This window comes from Oryctolagus cuniculus, chromosome 6, assembly GCF_051225735.1.
Source record: "Oryctolagus cuniculus isolate XC-2025 breed Fujian yellow rabbit chromosome 6, ASM5122573v1, whole genome shotgun sequence".
Lineage (NCBI taxonomy): Eukaryota > Metazoa > Chordata > Mammalia > Lagomorpha > Leporidae > Oryctolagus > Oryctolagus cuniculus.
The window spans coordinates 40375930-40396816 of record NC_142872.1 but is presented as its reverse complement, the minus strand read 5'-3'; the positions used below and the strand labels follow the sequence as shown (position 1 = coordinate 40396816).

Genomic DNA, 20887 nt, shown 5'->3' with positions numbered 1-20887 from the left:
GTGACAGAGAGAGAGAGATAGAGAGACAAAGAGAGAGAGGTCTTCCATCTGCTGGTTCACTCCCCAATGGCTGCAACAGCTGGAGCTGAGCTGGGTGGAAGCTAGGAGCCAGGATCTTCTAAGTCTCCCACATGGGTGCAAGGGCCCAAGGATTTGGGCCATCTTCTGCTGTTTCCCCAGGTGCATCAGCAGGGAGCTGGAGCAGAAGTGGAGCAGCCAGGACACGAACTGGTGCCCATATAGGATGCCGGCTCTACAAATGCATCTTCGCCCACGTAGCCACAACCCGGACCCCCAACATCTATTTTTAACTTTTTAACAAATAGAATCTCAGCTCTGTTCAGGGTGAAAACAAGCCCAGCACTGGACAATAAGTTGGTCTGAGACAGCATTGAACACATCAAAATCACTCAGAGAACTTATTAAAAGATAAATTCTCCAAGCATTTCTGTTTCAGTAGGTATGGAGTAAGACCTGAGATGTGCATATGCAACAAGTTCCCGGGTCACAGTGATGATGCTTGTTGGGAGTCCTCACATGGAGAACCACTGGCCTAAGCTAATGATGACAGTTCCGATCCCCACCTTCCTTGCAAACTGGTTTGACCATGGAGATTAGCAGTTTCAACCAGTGACATATCAAAAGAAGCTGCTTAGGATTTCTAGGAACACGTTTCTTTAATAATAATAACAATAATGACAACAACAAAATAATAATCAAGTGCCACTGGCACCATCGTATCCTTTTTGCTCTCCTTTGGATAGAGAGGCACTGCATGGACTGTAGCACCCATCCTTTGTCCACAAGGAATGTTGTGATCTGAATGTGTTTCCCAAGGTTCTTGACTTGGAAACTTAAATCCCAATGCGATGGTGTTGAAAGCTGGGGCCTTGATGGAGTCAACATAGTGGCACAGTAGGTTAAGCCTCTGCCTACAGTGCTGGTAGTTCATATGGGTGCCAGTTCATGCCCCAGCTGCTCCTCTTCCAATCCAGCTCTCTGTTATGGCTTGGGAAAGCAGTAGAAGATGGCTCAAATGCTTGGGCCCCTGCATCCATGTGGGAGACCTGGAAGAAGCTTCTGGCTCCTGGCTTTGGATGGGCCCAGCTCCCGCCAATGAGGCTATGTGGGGAGCGAACCAGCAGATGGAAGACACCTCTCTCTCTCTCTGTCTTACCCTTTCTCTGCCTGTAACTCTACCTATCAAATAAATAAATAAATATTAAAAGAAAGAAAAAAATGCTGGCACCTTTAGGCCTTTAAGAGGTGATTAGGTCTTAAAGGTTCTGCCTTCATAAATGGAGTAATGGGCTCCTTTAAGAGGATTAATTCAGCCCCTTTTCTCATGCTCTCTCATCCACATGATGCCCCCTACCACGTCATGATGCAGTGAGAAGGCCCTTGACAACAGTGGTTCCCTCAATCTTAGACTCTGCAGTCTCCAGAATTGTGAGCCAAGTCGGTTTTTATTCCCTATAAATTACCCAATCCATGGTATTCTATGATAGCAGCACAAAGGAGACTAAGGCAAGGTATCGTGACAACAGTGTTGGGAGGACATAAGGAAGGGCAGAAAAGAGCAAAGTCTGAGTCACTCCTAACATATTTGAACCCCTAATTATCCCTGGATCACCTGTCTCTGAACTTCTTCCTATTTTGGGAACTGAGACAAACAAATGTCTGTATTGCTTAAGGATCATTAGTCAGGTCCTCTGTTACCTATAGAGAAAGCAATCAAATGTATACAAACAGTGTCTGCAAAACAGTTTTGAATCAAATGATGAAAACCAGTGCCTCCCAGGATGTAAAGCCCCTTCACATTCCCTAGTGCATTCCCTCCCCAGAGTAACAATAATGCTGGTTGCAAAAATAATTTTATTTTCTCATAGGGGTTTTGAATCTAACAAGTTTGGAGTCCATTGCTAGGAAATGTGCTTTAAGAAACAGTATTATAAGTATTACATACCTTTTTAAATTATTACTAAATGAAAGATGTAGAACAGAAGAAAAACTGTCTGAAAGTGTAGGCTTCATTTTAACTTCTCTTACAGATCCACTGTACCTAATACACAATAGTCCACCCCCCCAAAAAAAATTTAATTAAGCAAAATGGGACTTGACCTTCTGGACACCTTTGTTGCCATATTAGAGAAACGACTTATTACTGAGTGCTCCAAGCATGTTCCAGAAAATGCTACATCACCAAAGAAACCGTTTTTTAAGACTGGGAAATGAGGCATATTCTATCTCCTTCCTTGAAGGTACAAAATACATATTGACACTGAAGATTCTCAGAAGTCCTACAGTAGAGAAATCTATCACATGCTATCTAATAAAGTCTCTCCCAAACTTACTTATTCACAGAATATTTTCCCCCATGGTATCCTCTGTCCTCTCTCCAAACATTTTTAGCAATACTGACTCAATAAAATGGTAGTTAAGACAGATTACCTTGGGGCTGGTGCTGTGACATAGCAGATAAAGCCGCTGCCTGCAATGCCAGCAACCTATATGACACCAGTTCATGTCTCAGCTGCTCAACTTTTGATCAAACTCCCTACTAATGTGCCTGGGAAAAGCTCGTGTCTGTGCACCCAGCACCAACCAAGAGGAGACTCTTGAGTCTGGCTGGGAGAATTGACAAGGGGCTGGGATGTTCATGACTCTGGGAGACTTGTGCGCTGGGACTGTGAAAACACTGCAGCTGCATCTGAAGGCACAGGGTGTGGCTGGGTCTTTGGGCAATCACTGTTGGTGGCTACACAAGCTCGAAGCTCCCTGAATCCCTGGTGAGGGTCTCTGCTGAGGAATCTGTGCTCACACCAAAGACTGCACAGATCCTCTGTGTGGTTCTTGTGGCAGTGCAGATAAATATTGTACACACTGAGCCTAGCTCCCAGGTATTGGTCCCCTCTGAGGAGAGGATGTGAGCGTGATAATATGCCAACAAAGTTCAACAAACCTCTGCTCTGATTAAAATAGAGAGGGAGGTAGGGAGAGAGAGAGGGAGGGAGTGGAGGGAGAAGGGGGGAGAGGGAGGCGGGAGAAGAAGAGAGGAGGGGCGGGGAGGGAGAGGAGGTGAGGGAAGGGAAGGGGAAAACAGGGGAGGAGAGGGGACAGGAAGAGAGGGGAGGAGAGGAGATTTACCACACCCAACCTGGGTGTCACCTTGGACAGTCCCTTCATACTGGAACATTGAACAGAGCTCCCTGGCCATGCCCAGCACATGACTCTGGGTATTCACTGACAGAATGTACACTCCACCAAGCCACAGAAGCATAATCCAAAGATAAAAGCCATCACAGGAAGAAAAAACCTAACAAGTACCTCCATAAGTGCCTAAAAATAAACACAGCAATTCAAGAAACAAGAATAAGGAAAACAACAGGAGGTCCCTGAAAAACACAACAATTCAATACTGGAACATGAAGATGCAGAGATGAAAGAAATGCCAGAAACAGATTTCAAAAAATTGATAAGATTACTTAGAAGTAATCCGAAGCAAATCCATGAATTGAAGAAATCCATACATGACATGAATGAAAATTTTTACCATGAAATTGAGATTTAAAGAGAAATCAAAATGAAATATTGGAAATGAAGAATTCAATACATCAAACAAAAATGTGGTAGAAACCCTTAACAACAGACTCAGTGAGACAGAAGAAAGAATATCTGAGTTATAAAAAAATCTCGGAATTCTATGGTCACACCAAAAACAAAGAATAACAAATACAAAAATTAAAAAACAGTCTTAGAGATTTATGGGATACTATCAAACGACCTTAGGGTCTTAGGAGTTTCTGAAGGCATGGGAAGAGAACAGATTAGAAGTCCTTTTCAGTGAAATAATTACAGAAAATTTCCCTAATTTGGAGAAAAAAGGGATGTCCAAGTACAGGAAGTATTTAGACTTCCTAACAGACATGCCCAGAAAAGACCTTCACCACAACACACTGTAGTCAAGCTGTCTACAGTAAAACATAAAGAAAAGATTCTAAAATGTGCACAAGGAAAATGCCAGAATAGCTTCAGAGGATCTCCAATTAGAGAGATCCTACAGGCGAGGAGAGAATGGCAAGAAACATTCCAAGTCTTAAGAGAAAAAAATGGTCAATCCAAAATACTGTACACTGCAAAGCTCTCATTTATGAATTAAGGTTAAATAAAGACCTTCTGTGACAAACAGAAATAGAAAAATTTCTCACCACTCATCCAGTCTTACAAAATATGCTTAGGGATGCGCTACACACAAAAATACAGAAACATGGTTCACTATGAAAGAAGGTGAAGGAAGAAAATCTTTTAGTAAAAGTAAAAAAGAAATCCAAAGTAAACAATAGGAATATTTATGGGAAAATGGCAGGGCCAAATCCTTACTTGTCAATAGTCACCTTGAATGTACATGGCCTAAATTCTCCAGGTAAAAGATTCAGATTGGCTGAACAGATTACAAAACAAAACCCATTTATTTGCTGCCTACAAGAAACACAGATTACCCACAAAGATACATGTAGACTGAAAGTGAAAGACTGAAAAAGATATTCCATGCTAACAGAAAGCAAAAAAGAGCTGGTGTAGCCATCTTAATATCAGATAAAATAGACATTAACACAAAAGCTGCTAAAAGAGACAAAGAAGGGCACCATGTAATGATTAAGGGATCAATTCAACAGGAAAATGTGGCTATTATAAACATATATGCACAAACTAAAGAGTAACTGGCTATTTAAAAGAAATGTTAAGGGATCTAAAGGGAGGGAGACATAAACCCCAATACAATAGTAATGGGGGACTTCAATACTCCACTTTCAACAATGGACAGATAAGCCAGACAGAAAATCAGCAAGGAAACAACAGAGTTAATCAACAAGAAAATCGGCAAGGAAATAGAGTTAATCAACACTATAGACCAAATGACTTAATAGATATCCATAGAACTTTTCATCCTACACTTGCAGAAAGTGCATGGAACTTTCTTTAAGACAGATCACATGCTAGGCCATAAAATAAGTCTCAGCAAATTCAACAAAACCAAAATCATACCACGCAACTTCTCGGACCACAACTGAATGAAGCTGGAAATGAACAACTCAGGAATCTCTAGTACATACGAAAACACATGGAAACTGAACAACATGCTCCTAAATGAACAGTGGGTCAATGAAGAAATCAAAAGAGAAATCAAAAAATTTATGGAAACAGGGACTGTTGCTGTGACATGGCAGGTGGGGCTGCTGCCTGTGGTGCCAGCATCCCATATGGGCTCTGGGTCAAGACCAGGCTGCTCCACTTCTGATCCAGCTCTCTGCTACAGCCTGGGAAAACAGGGTAAGATGGCCTGAGTTCTTGGGCCCCTGCACCTACATGGGAGACCCAGAGAAGGTTTCTGGCTTCTGGCTTCAAATCAGCACAGCCCCAACCACTGTGGCCAACTGGGGAGTGGGCCAGCAGATGGAAGACCTCTCTCTCTCTCTCTCTCTCTCTCTGCATCTCCTTTTCTCTCTGTGTTAACTCTTTCAAATAAATAATTAAATCCTTAAAAAAAATTCTGGAAGCAACTGAAGATGACAGTACAATATATCAAAACTTATTGGTGGGGGGCGGAGCCAAGATGGCGGAATAGTGAGGGCGCGCACCGATAGTCCGGGAAAATTTAGTTTAATAAAAGGGGAGTTACGGTAGCCGCAGAAAATAGAACCAAAAAAATTGCAGGGGAAACCCTTCTGGATGGAGCAGGCATGAATCGGAGGACCTACTGGGAGAACAAGGTCGCCCACCGCGCGGAAGCCAAGTCGCGGGACCCAGCCGCAGAAGCCCCAGGATCTACGCGACAGTGCTCCAAGGGGAGTGCATGCCACACAGATAACAGCGGGGAGACTTGGGACGCTCAAGGCTCCGAGTCCACACATCGGCGCTGGAAGGGGAGGTGAGCTCAATAACCCGAGACATTGGTGGGGAAACGGGGGTCAGAATCTAGAGGGGGGCCGGAAAGTGCAGCAAACTCACTACCGGAAAGAAGGAAAAAAAAAGCTTCGGGGTTTCTCTTCCCCCTAACCTTGCAAAGGTTACAAGGCTGCAAGGCTTGAAGAATTCCCAAGAGAAAAAGAGCAGGCCTCCTCTTTGGATTTACATATCAATGGGGGAGAGTTAAGGAACTGAGTCACTACAATTCAGTAGACTAGGCAACCCAGTGGGAGTCCAGAGGAGCCAAAGACTGGAAGCTAAATACCATCAATTCTGCACAGCCCTGCCCTGCGGTGTTACTTACCCCCTGAATAAAAAAAATAAATAAATAAATAAAAAGAGAGGTTTACCACGCATAACCTGAGGGTGTCACCTTTGCACACCCTTAACCAGGAAGAACCAGGCAGAGCTCTCAGGCCGCACCCATCTCAAGCCTCCAAGGCTCCTCCAACAGCAGGCAGTCCACTTAACACGGACACAGTATAAAAAAAAAAAAAAAGAAAAAAAAAACGCACAGTGACGCAAGAAGAATTAACTATGCCGAGTAACAAACACAGAAATAGAGGGAGCAAGATCAACGACGACACTATGATGCCTCCAAATAAGCAAAACATCCCAAGCCAAGAGTATAAAGATGATGAGATAGAAGAAATGCAAGATACGGATTTCAAAAAATTTATGATAAGAACATTTAGAAGTTTTCAAAAGCAAATCCTTGAACTACAGAAATCCTTAATGGACAAGATTGAAAATCTCTCTCGTGAAAATGAAATTTTAAGGAAGAGTCAAAATGAAACTCAGAAACTAGTAGAACAGGAAAGTGTAATAGTCAAGAGAAATCAAAATGAAATGAAGAGCTCAATAGATCAAATGACAAACACATTAGAAAGCCTTAAAAACAGAATGGGTGAAGCAGAAGAGAGAATATCGGACTTAGAAGATAGAGCACAGGAAAACATACAGTCAAACCAAAGAAAAGAAGAGGAAATTAGAAACCTAAAAAATATTGTTGGGAATCTACAGGATACTATTAAAAAAACCAACATTCGAGTTCTAGGAGTTCCTTAAGGCATGGAGAGAGAGAAAGGATTGGAAGGCCTTTATAGTGAGATACTAGCAGAGAACTTTCCAGGTTTGGAGAAGGACAGAGATATCCTAGTACAGGAAGCTCATAGAACCCCAATAAACATGACCAAAAGAGATCCTCACCACGACACGTGGTAATTAAACTTACCACAGTGAAACATAAAGAAAAGATCCTAAAATGTGCAAGAGAGAAACGTCAGATTACTCTCAGAGGATCTCCAATCAGACTCACAGCAGACTTCTCATCAGAAACCCTACAAGCTAGGAGGGAATGGCGAGACATAGCACAGGTGCTAAGAGAGAAAAATTGCCAGTCCAGAATATTATATCCTGCCAAGCTCTCATTTGTGAATGAAGGTGAAATAAAGACCTTTCATAGCAAACAGAAATTGAAAGACTTTGTGGCCACTCGTCCGGCCCTGCAAAAGATACTTAAAGATGTGCTACACTCAGAAACACAGAAACACGGCCATCAATATGAAAGAAGGGAAAGGAAGAACACCTACCAGTAAAAGAGCATGGGAAGCTCAAAGCATATACTAGAAAATATTTCCGGGAAAATGGCAGGGCAAAGTCACTACGTATCAATTGTCACATTGAACATTAATGGTCTAAATTCTTCAGTTAAAAGACACCATTTGGCTGACTGGCTCACAGAACACAACCCAACTATTTGTTGCCTACAAGAAACACATCTCTCTAACAAAGAGGCATGCAGACTGAAAGTGAAAGGTTGGAAAAAGATATTCCATGCCAACAGAAACCAAAAAAAAGCAGGTGTAGCCATATTAATATCGGACAAAATAAACTTTAATACAAAAACTGTTAAGAGAGACAAAGAGGGACACTATATAATGATTAAGGGTTCAATTCAACAGGAAGATGTAACTATTATAAATGTATATGCACCTAATTACAGGGCACTGGTCTATTTAAAAGATATGTTAAGGGACTTAAAGGGAGATTTAGATTCCAATACAATAGTACTGGGGGACTTCAATACTCCACTCTCAGAAATAGACAGATCATCCGGACAGAAGATCAACAAGGAAACAGCAGATTTAATTTACACTATTGCCCAAATGGATCTAACAGATATCTACAGAACTTTCAACCCTACATCTACAGACTTCACATTCTTCTCAGCAGCGCATGGAACCTTCTCTAGGATTGATCACATACTAGGCCATAAAGCAAGTCTCAGCAAATTTAAAAGAATTAGAATCATACCATGCAGCTTCTCAGACCACAGCGGGATGAAGCTGGAAATTAGCAACTCAGGAAACCCCAGAAAGTATGCAAACACATGGAGACTGAACAACATGCTCCTGAATGAACACTGGGTCATTCAAGAAATCAAAAGAGAAATCAAAAACTTTCTGGAAGTAAATGAAGACAACAACACAACATATCAAAACTTATGGGATACAGCAAAAGCAGTATTGAGAGGCAAATTTATAGCAATAGGTGCCTATATCAAGAAATTGGAAAGGTACCAAATAAATGAGCTTTCAGCGCACCTCAAGGACCTAGAAAAACTGCAGCAAACCAAACCCAAATCTAGTAGGAGAAGAGAAATAATTAAAACCAGAGAAGAAATTAACAGGATTGAATCCAAAAAAACATTACAAAAAATCAGCCAAGCGAGAAGCTGGTTTTTTGAAAAAATAAACAAAATTGACACCCCATTGGCCCAACTAACTAAAAAAAGAAGAGAAAAGACCCAAATCAATAAAATCAGAGATGAAAAAGGAAACGTAACAACAGACACCACAGAAATAAAAAGAATCATCAGAAATTACTACAAGGACCTGTATGCCAGCAAACAGGAAAACCTATCAGAAATGGATAGATTCCTGGACACATGCAACCTACCTAAATTGAACCAGGAAGACATCGAAAACCTAAATAGACCCATAACTGAAACAGAAATTGAAACAGTAATAAAGGCCCTCCCAACAAAGAAAAGCCCAGGACCAGATGGATTCACTGCTGAATCCTACCAGACATTTAAAGAAGAACTAATCCCATTTCTTCTCAAACTATTCAGAACAATCGAAGAAGAGGGAATCCTCCCAAATTCTTTCTATGAAGCCAGCATCACCTTAATCCCTAAGCCAGAGAAAGATGCAGCACTGAAAGAAAATTACAGACCAATATCCCTGATGAACATAGATGCAAAAATCCTCAATAAAATTCTGGCCAATAGAATACAACAACACATCAGGAAAATCATCCACCCAGACCAAGTGGGATTCATCCCTGGTATGCAGGGATGGTTCAACATTCGCAAATCAATCAATGTGATTCACCACATTAACAGACTGCAGAAGAAAAACCATATGGTTATCTCAATTGATGCAGAGAAAGCATTTGATAAAATTCAACACCCTTTCATGATGAAAACTCTAAGCAAATTGGGTATAGAAGGAACATTCCTCAATATAATCAAAGCAATTTATAAAAAACCCACAGCCAGCATCCTATTGAATGGGGAAAAGTTGGAAGCATTTCCACTGAAATCTGGCACCAGGCAGGGATGCCCACTCTCACCACTGCTATTTAACATAGTTCTGGAAGTTTTAGCCAGAGCCATCAGACAAGAAAAAGAAATCAAAGGAATACAAATCAAGAAGGAAGAAGTCAAACTATCCCTCTTTGCAGACGATATGATTCTGTACTTAGAGGATCCAAAGAACTCTACTAAGAGACTATTGGAACTCATAGAGGAGTTTGGCAAAGTGGCAGGATATAAAATCAATGCACAAAAATCAACAGCCTTTGTATACACAAGTAATGCCATGACTGAGAAAGAACTGCTAAGATCAATCCCATTCACAATAGCTACAAAAACAATCAAATACCTTGGAATAAACTTAACCAAGGACGTTAAAGATCTCTACGATGAAAATTACAAAGCCTTAAAGAAAGAAATAGAAGAGGATACCAAAAAATGGAAAAATCTTCCATGCTCATTATTGGAAGAATCAACATCATCAAAATGTCCATTCTCCCAAAAGCAATTTATAGATTCAATGCAATCCCAATCAAGATACCAAAGACATTCTTCGCAGATCTAGAAAAAATGATGCTGAAATTCATATGGAGGCACAAGAGACCTCGAATAGCTAAAGCAATCTTGTACAACAAAAACAAAGCCGGAGGCATCACAATACCAGACTTCAGGACATACTACAGGGCAGTTGTAATCAAAACAGCATGGTACTGGTACAGAAACAGATGGATAGACCAATGGAACAGAATTGAAACACCAGAAATCAATCCAAACATCTACAGCCAACTTATATTTGATCAAGGATCTAAAACTAATTCCTGGAGCAAGGACAGTCTATTCAATAAATGGTGCTGGGAAAACTGGATTTCCACGTGCAGAAGCATGAAGCAAGACCCCTACCTTACACCTTACACAAAAATCCACTCAACGTGGATTAAAGACCTAAATCTATGTCCTGACACCATTAAGTTATTAGAGAACATTGGAGAAACCCTTCAAGATATTGGCACAGGCAAAGAATTTCTGGAAAAGACCCGGGAGGCACAGACAGTCAAAGCCAAAATCAACTATTGGGATTGCATCAAATTGAGAAGTTTCTGTACTGCAAAAGAAACAGTCAGGAGAGTGAAGAGACAACCTACAGAATGGGAAAAAATATTTGCAAACTATGCAACAGATAAAGGGTTAATAACCAGAATCTACAAAGAGATCAAGAAACTCCACAAAAACAAAACCAACAACCCACTTAAGAGATGGGCCAAGGACTTCAATAGACATTTTTCAAAAGAGGAAATCCAAATGGCCAACAGGCACATGAAAAAATGTTCAAGGTCACTAGCAATCAGGGAAATGCAAATCAAAAGCACAATGAGGTTTCACCTCACCCCGGTTAGAATGGCTCACATGCAGAAATCTACCAACAACAGATGCTGGCGAGGATGTGGGGAAAAAGGGACACTAACCCACTGTTGGTGGGAATGCAAACTGGTCAAGCTACTATGGAAATCAGTCTGGAGATTCCTCAGAAACCTGAATATAACCCTACCGTTCGACCCAGCCATCCCACTCCTTGGAATTTACCCAAAGGAGTTTAAATTGATAAACAAAAAAGCGGTCTGCACCCTAATGTTTATTGCAGCACAATTCACAATAGCCAAGACCTGGAACCAACCTAAATGCCCATCAACGGTAGACTGGATAAAGAAATTATGGGATATGTATTCTTTAGAGTACTATACCGCAGTAAGAAACAACGAAATCCAGTCATTTGCAACAAAATGGAGGAATCTGGAACACATCATGCTGAGTGAAGTAAGCCAGTCCCAAAGGGACAAATACCATATGTTCTCCCTGATCGGTGACAACTGACTGAACACCAAAAAGGAAACCTCCTGAAGTGAAATGGACATTATGAGAAATGGTGACTTGATCAGCATAGCCCTGACTGCTAATGGACAACTTAATACATTATCCCTCATAGTATTTTTTTTGTCTGTTCTACTTAATATGACTGGTTTAATTCTGTAATTATCACACAGTTATTCTTAAGTGTTGAAAATTAACTGAAATGTGATCCCTGTTAAACATAAAAGTGGGAATAAGAGAGGGAAGAGATGTATAATTTGGGGCATGCTCGGGCTGACTTGCCCCAATTGGTAGAGTTGGAAACATACCAGGGGACTCCAATTCAATCCCATCAAGGTGGCATGTGCCAATGCCATCTCACTATTCCAAGTGATCAATTTCAGTTCACAATTGATCATAATGAAAGGACTAAGAGTCAAAGGGAGCACATAAACAAGTCTAGTATCTGCTAACACTAACCGATAGAATAAATAAAGGGGAGAGTGATCCAACATGGGAAGTGAGACACTCAGCAGACTCATAGAATGGCGGATGTCCTAAATAGCACTCTGGCCTCAGAATCAGCCCTAAAGGCACTCGGATCTGGCTGAAAAGCCCATGAGAGTATTTCAGGCATGGAAAGCCAAGACACTCTGGCAAAAAGATCTCTGTGAGTGAGATCCCAGTGGAAAGAACAGGTCTTCAAAGAGGGAGGTGCCTTTCTCTGAAGGGAGGAGAGAACCTCCACTTTGACTATGACCTTGTCTAAACAAGATAAGAGTCGGAGAACTCAAGGGGCTTCCATAGCCTTGGAAACTCATGACTGGTGCATAGGGAGATTATTGATGCCATAAACAGGAATGTCAATTTGTAAAGTCAACAACAGGAGTCACTGTGCACTTCCTCCTCATGTAGGATCTCTGTCCTTAATGTGCTGTACACTGAGGCTTAATGCTATAACGAGTACTCAAACAGTATATTTCACTTTGTGTTTCTATGGGGGTGCAAACGATTGAAATCTTTACTTAATGTACACTAAACTGATCTTCTGTAAAAAAAAAAAGAAATTATCAATTCCCAACTTGACTCTCACTGGGATTAAACATGACAATAGGTCTGATCTGATTTCATCATCATTTAAAAAAAAATCATCTATTATTTTTCACTTTATGTTTCTGTGTGGGAACAAACTGTTGAAATCCTTACTTAAGGTATACTAAGCTGATCTTCTGTATATTAAGATAATCGAAAATGAATCTTGATGTGAATGGAAGGGGAGAGGGAGTGGGAAAGGGGAGGGTTGTGGGTGGGAGGGACGGTATGGGGGGGAAAGCCATTGTAACCCATGAGTCGTACTTTGGAAATTTATATTCATTAAATAAAAGATAAAAAAAAAATAAAATAAAATAAAATTTAAAAAAAAACTTATTGGATACAGCAAAAGCAATATTAAAAGGAAAATTAATAGTAATTGGTGCCTACATCAAGGAAATGGAAATGCACCAATTGAATGAGCTATCAATGCATCTCAAGGACCTAGAAAGGCAACAGCAAATCAAACCCAAAACTATTAGGAGAAAAGAAGTAATTCAAACTAGAGAATAAACAAAGTTGAGGAAAATGCCAGAATAGCTTCAGCAACAAACAACAAATGCTGGCAAGGATATGGGGGAAATTGTACCCTAATCCACTGTTGATGGGAATGTAAACTGTTAAAGCCACCATGGAAGACAGTATGGAGATACCTCAGAAATCTGAAAGTAGACCTACCATATGACCCAGCCATCCCATTCCTGCGAATTTACCAAGGGGAAATGAAATCAGTAAACAAAAGAGTTATCTGTACCCCCATGTTTATTGCAGCTGAATTCACAATAGCTATGATACAGAATCAACTCAAATGTCCATCAACTGAAGACTAGATGAAGAAATTATGGGATATGTACACTATGAAATACTATACAGTGGCAAAAAAAATGAAATTCCGTCATTTGCAACAAAATGGATGAAACTGGAAAACATCATACTTAGTGAAATAAGCCAGTCCCAATAGGACAAATACTGTATGTTCTCCCTGATCTGTGATACCTAATAGAGCACCTAGAAGGTAATCTATAGAAGTGAAATTGACACTTGAGACTGACTTTGAACAGCCCTTGTTCAACTGTTGAGGAAGAGCTTTTTTTCATACTATTTGTCAAACTCTTTACTTAGTATAGAATTAATCATATGTGTATAAGGTTAATAGAAAATAGATCTTAGTAAAAAATAAGAATGGGAATAGGAGAGGGAAGAGGAAGAAGGACGGAAGTGTGTGTGGCACAGTGGGTACAGTGGGAAGAATCATTGTGTTCCTAAAGTTGTATTTATGAAATGCATGAAGTTTGTATTCCTTAAATAAAAGATTTCTGGGGAAAAAAGAAATTAACATAATCTATACATTAATGCTAACAATTATGAAATTATAGGAAAAAATTCTTTAAAAAAACTAACAGAGACTAAAAGCAAAGATTACAAACCACAGATACTACGTGAAGATGAGGAAAGAACTCAGGCCATAGTCACAGAGGAAAGGTGCAGAAGTGAGGCTGGAGGCACATGCAGCTGCCTCACAATTGTTCTCAGCATTGAATGTGAATGTGTTTCCTCTATGGCCTTTTTATTACACTTTGCTTAGAAACTAAACATCACCAGGAGGTTTTAACTCTTAACATAAGCATAATTTCTTGAGTGTGAGGAGCTGGATTCCAGAAAGACCCTAGGAAGGGAAGGGCTCAAAGCAAAAGATGGAAGAGGTCACATTTTGTCTCCACACCCAACTGGATACTCCAGCAATGAGCAAGGATATAAAACTCCCACAATCCTTAAACCTTAAAAACAACTCCTAAAAACTCAGTTCCACACTGTGAGGAAACCTCTTCTCTTTGCCCTTTGACAGCTGCTTAACTCTATCAGTATCTCCAGCACTGTCATCATCTGTCACATGATAAGTGTGACCCGGGGTAGGCATGTGGCCTAGTAACTTAAGATACCAGTTGGGGGGCCTGCATTCCATGTCAGGATCCTTGGGTTCAAATCTCAGCTCCACTTCTAATACCAGCTTCCTCCTAATGCATACCCTAGAGACAGCAGGTGATGGCTTTGTAGCTGGGTCTCTGCCACCCACATTGGTGGATTGAGGTGATTCCCACCTTAGACCTGGCCCAGCCCTGCCTATTGCAGAATTTGGGGAAGTGAACTAGCAGTTGAAATCTCTCTCTCTTTCTCTCTCTCTCTCTTTCTTTCTTTCTCTCTTTCTCCCTCTGTCTCTCATAAATAAGCACATAAAATTTTTAAAATGAATGTGGCCATATTCTGATCCTTCCAGGTCATCTGCAAAACAATGTAACCAGAAAGAAGAGGAGAAATACTTAAGAGATAAAGAACAAATTTCAGAGGTACAAGAGCGCTAAAAACAAGTCACGTGATACAGATGGGTCACCTAATCTCACAAAGGCTCACCTGCAAAATGAAGGCAAAACTTCTTACCTTGACCACAAAAGAAGTTACAAAAATACCAAGTTACATAACGTGTGTAAAAGCACTCAAAAAAAATAATTAGAAGACAAAGGAACTATCAGAAATTAAAATCTGCTTTTCCTATTCCCCAGTAACCCCACATTTGAGAACTCTATTCAATAAAAATTCAAGCACCTGTATGGGAGAATTATGTATGAGAGCATTGATTACAGTTCAGTTGGCACAGAAAGGAAGGTAAGAAGGGAGATAGCAAACTTGAGAATTATTTGAATTTCCCTTAATAGGAAATGGTCAAACACTGATGGTGCATACATACTGTGCAGTATTATGGAAGTCTTACTATGTATGAATAAGATTTATATACCATGACCTAGAACATTTTCTTTGATACCTTCTGAAGTCAGACAGGTAGATAATACAAAAGGTTTGGGTCTTTTTTATTATTTTAAGAAATAAAATAGGAAGAAATTTTTATAGGAATATTTTTTAAAATGAGGGAAAACATAAGCCACATTGTTACTGTTAATCAACTGGGGAGGAGGGGACTGAAGAAGAACAGAGGAAAATTATGAATGTCTTCTTCATGCACCTCTGAATTGTTTGACATAGAAAGTAAACATGCATTACTTTCATAACTTAAAAACTGAATAAAGCTGGAAGTGGGGGGAGTGAATGGGTAAAAAGAGAAAGTGGAGGGGTAGGAAGAGGGAGATGGATGATCTTCAATCGAAGTAGAGCGAAGCACAAGGTTTCAAGGATCACGCTTGGTTCTTTACAGATATTGACAATTTCAGGAAATAGCATTGACGTAACAGACCATGCCTGTTTGAATCCCCTGTTGTCTCCTTTCTATCAGAATCCTTCAGGTTCCAGAAAATCCAAAGAGAATGTATTTGCTGCTACAGTTCAGTATGAGATTTTATTTTCAGGGTTGAACGTCAATGGTATTTCCCTCGAATCTCAAATGTAGAATTCCTCTATCACCTCTGCTTTTCTCGACCTGATGTATGAGTTCTTCTGAGTCTCTGGGCAGCGTGACACCCAAGAATGTGCGCTCTCATTGCTTCCTGGCTTCCTTTCCTTTCTTCTGCTTGGGTCCTGGACATTTTAACAACAGCCATAACCAGGTGTTGCGTTTAACCAGTTGGAAATTTATGACAGATCAGTACGATGCTTCCAGGGTCCTTTGTACATAATATAATGCGGTAGAAAGTACTGAGATATTTCTTATTTATTTATTTATTTATTTGACAGGCAGAGTGGAGAGAGAGAGAGAGAGAGAGGTCTTCCTTTTGCCGTTGGTTCACCCTCCAATGGCCGCTGCAGCCAGCGCGCTGCAGCTGGCACATCGCACCGATCCAAAGCCAGGAGCCAGGTGCTTATCCTGGTCTCCCATGGGGTGCAGGGCCCAAGCACTTGGGCCATCCTCCACTGCACTCCCGGGCCATAGCAGAGAGCTGGCCTGGAAGAGGGGCAACCAGGACAGAATCCAGCGCCCCAACCGGGACTAGAACCTGGTGTGCCAGCGCCGCAGGTGGAGGATTAGCCTATTGAGCTGCGGCACTGGCCTGAGATATTTCATAAAACACACTGCAAGTGAGAGAACAGAAAGAATAACACACTCAAAACCTGATTATATGGAGAGAAACAGCTACCACAACTCTGATAGCAATTTGGAAAAATGCATAAGAACTTTAGAAAACATTCATACAATTTAAACAAATTTTTCTCCCTAGGGAAATAAACAAGATATATCAAAAATACTCATATACATATTACACAAGATTATTGTGGGAATTAGTAAGGTAATTCACATAAACTGTTTATAACAGTGCCAGGAACCTAAAAAACCTTGTACCAGTGTTAGCTAATAATAACAATCATTATTATTTCCCTCTTTAAATTCCCTTTGCTTTTAAAAACTTATAAAATATCTTTATATTATGTTTAGATTTGTAACCAGAAAAATGTTAAATATAGATGTCAGTCTTAAAGAGGTGATCTAAAAATTTTTTTAAAGTTCATTCCCAAAGACGTTCCTACCATCATTTACAAAGTAGCAAACTGGAAGTAAGTAGTAATGCCTCCACAAGATTGAGCACTCTGCAGAAATGAAAATGATGACCCTGAGGAATTTTAATAACTTGTTCTAAGTTAGGAGGGGGTAAGAGGAACACCAGGTCGTATAGGAATACTTTTAAATGTGGCATGAAGAGGGAGTGGGGCAAAGGAATTCCTACTCTGAAATGTCTTCTCAAAGAGGCTCTAAAAATTCCAAGGCATGTAAAGGCTCAGAGAATAGACAGATGACGATTCCTAAAACACAGGGCTGAGAACAGTCTTTGGTCCACAGGACTCAGGTAACAGTAAAGCAGGAAGACTTGGAGGAGACGGCGGTGCACGGAGGAAGAGCAAGAGATGCAGGTAGAGTGGGCCAGGGTTCCGATCTCAGCTCCACCCACTCTCCGGGCAGCGGCAGGTGAGCGATTTAAGCTTCAAGCCTCAACTTCTCACTCAGTGCATGGTAGTAAGCAGAGCACCTACACCATACATGAATACAGAATAAGCAATGCATATGAAGGACTTGGCTTAACAGCTGCACCTAACAAAATTCTCAGCAACCATGATGGTGGAGTGGTGGTAGTGATAGCAACCATTCCATTTGCTCCATCTCACCATGAACATTGCAGCCTTAAGAGGTGAAGTGACTTGTACAAGTCACTACCAAGACAGACTCTAAGTCTCTACACTCCCCTTCTCTAGGCCAGAATCTCTTTTCCGCTGGCCTTGTCCCCTCCAATTCTATTTTCCCTTTGGGAAACGGCTGAAATAATCTCTTTGATATTTAAAAACCAAAGTTACTGCCATGTGCCCAAAGTAATAAATGTTTTAGAGTTTCAATTAAACTAAATATAGGAGAGCTGGATCCCTTTCCTGTATCTAATGAGTCACATAGACCCATTACCCCACTATCCATTAATTATAACAAGGTCAGCACATTACCCGGAGGCTCCTCATGCCTGAATAATGAACCTATACAGTGGTGTGCGGTGAGCAGACCCACAGAGAGACACACAGCTGGGGCTCTGGAGTTTCTGTGCCATTTCTCTTGCTCATAAACATGGGCCTTGGAGCGGGGGGAGGTTCACACACACTGAGGTCTGAGGTCCCAGGAGAAACATATCTGAGATTTGCATACCTGGTCTAGAAGTCAGAAAAGCTCCGCTCTCCTGTGCCTGATGTTTGGGCACAGCATCCTCTTCCACGGGGTGCCTCCACCTGTTGTTTCTGTGTCTTCACCTGGAACCTCTACAATATAAGGAAAGACACCATAATACTTACTGACCACCTACTATGTGTCAGGTCCAGTGCTACCCATCATTAGCACCACCACCTAGCAAAAGAAATTGAGTCTCAGCCTGAGAGTGGTTAAGTGGCTTGCCTAAGGGCACACAGTGAAGTAGCAGGCATGGAACTTGAGCCCTGACTTCAAATGCCATGGTTAACTACTAAGATCTTCCTCTGTCTTCTAATGAGACAGGAATCCACTCATCAGGTTCCCTGCAGATTTGAGGAACACATGAGATAACAGAAGAAAAGTCATTAACATAGTAGGGACCTCACTGGTCCTAAAACACAGGCTTACATGACCTTAGTGCTGGGCACTCAGTATTGATAAATGGTTAAAATGACAGAATGTATCTGGAGTAGAAATTTCAGAAAACATCTGCTTAAACCTTCTTATTTCTTAAGGAGGAAAAACAACCAGGCTCAGAGCACAGTGCTTGTTAAAAGCACTTTATATCTGGTTTTATATCTGACTTTATATCTGGTTCTCTCTTCTCTTTCCCACTGATTTTCAAACTCCGCCCCCTATAGTGTGAGCGTTTGGCAGAGTTTTGGGGAAAAGCCTAAAGAATAAGGGAGAACATAAGGACAGGCAAAACTCTTCCAAATCCCTTCCTCCCCTCCCCTGGAAACCAGGATATACCACTTTTCTGTGTTTTTCAACAGAGCTCATGTATAACATTTCCTGCGACAAAGGCTTCTTTATGGTATACCGTGAGCAGACCCACAGAGACCTACTCAAACATAGTTTGGAACCAGAACTGATATTTCATTGCTGGAACATGACAAATCTAATGGAGAAATACACAGATTTTACACATTGCTATCAGAAACTGATAGAACAAGTATGCAGACAAATAAAAAAGACAAAATATTTTTAATATAGTAATCATCTGGCTGGTACATATGAATCTTTAAACCCATTATCAATCATGATGTTAAGCACTCATGGGGAGGTTTTACAAAATAAAGTCTGCGAATATCCAAACTAATCAATATCTTACACACTATGTTCTCTGATCACAATCAAATTAATGATTTTTAAATACAACTGAAAAATTCTGTATATATGCAAACTAAAGCAATAATCTTTGAGCTAAAGAGAAATTCTGAGTAAAACTATGAAATACTTAATCTCAACAGTGAAATCAATACATATGTTAAAATTTGTAGGAAATGACTAAAGCTGTACTAAAAGGAAAAACATTGCTTTAAATAAAATAAACAATAAGAGAATTTAAAAGTAAGCAAGTTAAGCATTCAACTCAAGAAAATAGGAAATCAAATACATCAAAAGATAGTAGAATGTATTTTTTTAAGTAAAGAAACCTAACACTACCGGTGGGAATGTAAACTAGTACAGTCATTGTGGAAGACAGTCTGGAGATTCCTCAGAAATCTGAAAATAGATCTACCATATAATTCAGCCATCCCACTCCTGGGAATATATTCAAAGCAAATGAAATCCGCATATAAAATAATTATCTGTACCTCTATGTTTATACCAGCTCAACTCACAATAGCTAAGGTATGGAATCAATCCAGATGTCCATGAGCTGATGACCAGATAGAAAAAAATGAAGTACAGGGCTGGCATTGTAGTACAGCAGGTAAAGCCACTGCCTAAGAAGCCAGCATCCCTTATGGGTGCTGGTTTAAGTCCCAGCTGCTTCATTTCCAATCCAGCTCCCTGCTAATGGCCTGGGAAAAGCTGCAGAATATAGCCCAAGTACTTGTGCCCCTGCAGCCATGCAGGAGACCCAGGTGAAGCTCCTGGCTCCTGTTTTCAGCTTGGCCCAGCCCTGACCATTGTAGCCATCTTGGAGAGTGATGAAAATAGATGAAAGACCTCTTTCTCTCTTTCCCTCTCTCTCTCTCTCCCCCCTCACCCCTACCTCTCCTCTTCTCTCTCTAACTCTTTCAAATAAATAAATCTTTTTTAAAATGTGGTACACATACACAGTGGAATACTACTCAGTCATAAAAAATTAAATCCTATCTTTTGCAACAAAAGGTACGCAGATGGAAACCATTATGCTTTAGTGAAATACCAAACACAGAAAGACAAATATGTTTTCTCTGACTGGTCATAGCTAATATATAAAATATGTATATGTAAACAATGTATATTGGCTAAACTGGCATCTTGTGATTTGATTGTTGCCCATACTCCTGTGGAACAGTGTTTCCTCCAACTTCTACTTGTAGAGCTCTTTGTTTAGAGGAGCACTGAGCCTGTGATTGTAAAGTAAACTGAAAGTATGTTGTCACAAAAAACTAAAAGAAGAAAAGGAAAGAAAAGAAGGAGTAAGGAGCGAGGGAGGGAGGCAAAAAGTATCCCTGTATTCTTGGAATCATGTCTCTGAGATTCATGAAATCTGTTCTCTAATAATTATATTATTAAAGAAATATATTAGAGAATTATAATAATTATATTAATAAATTTAAAAATGTAACAATCAAGAAAAAAAGATAAAGGAAAAGTTGTCTCTTTCCACAAGTAGAATTTCAAGGCTAAGTCCCCCCACCATTGTACCCACCTTGTCACAGCTAGGCTTCCATTATGTAATCATTTGTCCTTGTATTATTAATTTTGTAATATCCAAA

At 40.3% G+C, this 20887-nt stretch overlaps 1 long non-coding RNA gene across 19 annotated transcripts in view; it reads right to left on the bottom strand.

Moving 5' to 3' along the window:
• LOC138850198 (uncharacterized) overlaps positions 1-20887 on the bottom strand; it is a 359276-nt gene that overhangs the window by 104731 nt on the left and 233658 nt on the right. For all 19 annotated transcript variants that reach the window (XR_016235376.1, XR_016235383.1, XR_016235389.1 and 16 more), the window contains one exon: positions 18132-18241. This is a non-coding gene — a long non-coding RNA (uncharacterized LOC138850198). The remainder of the gene's footprint in view (positions 1-18131; positions 18242-20887) is intronic.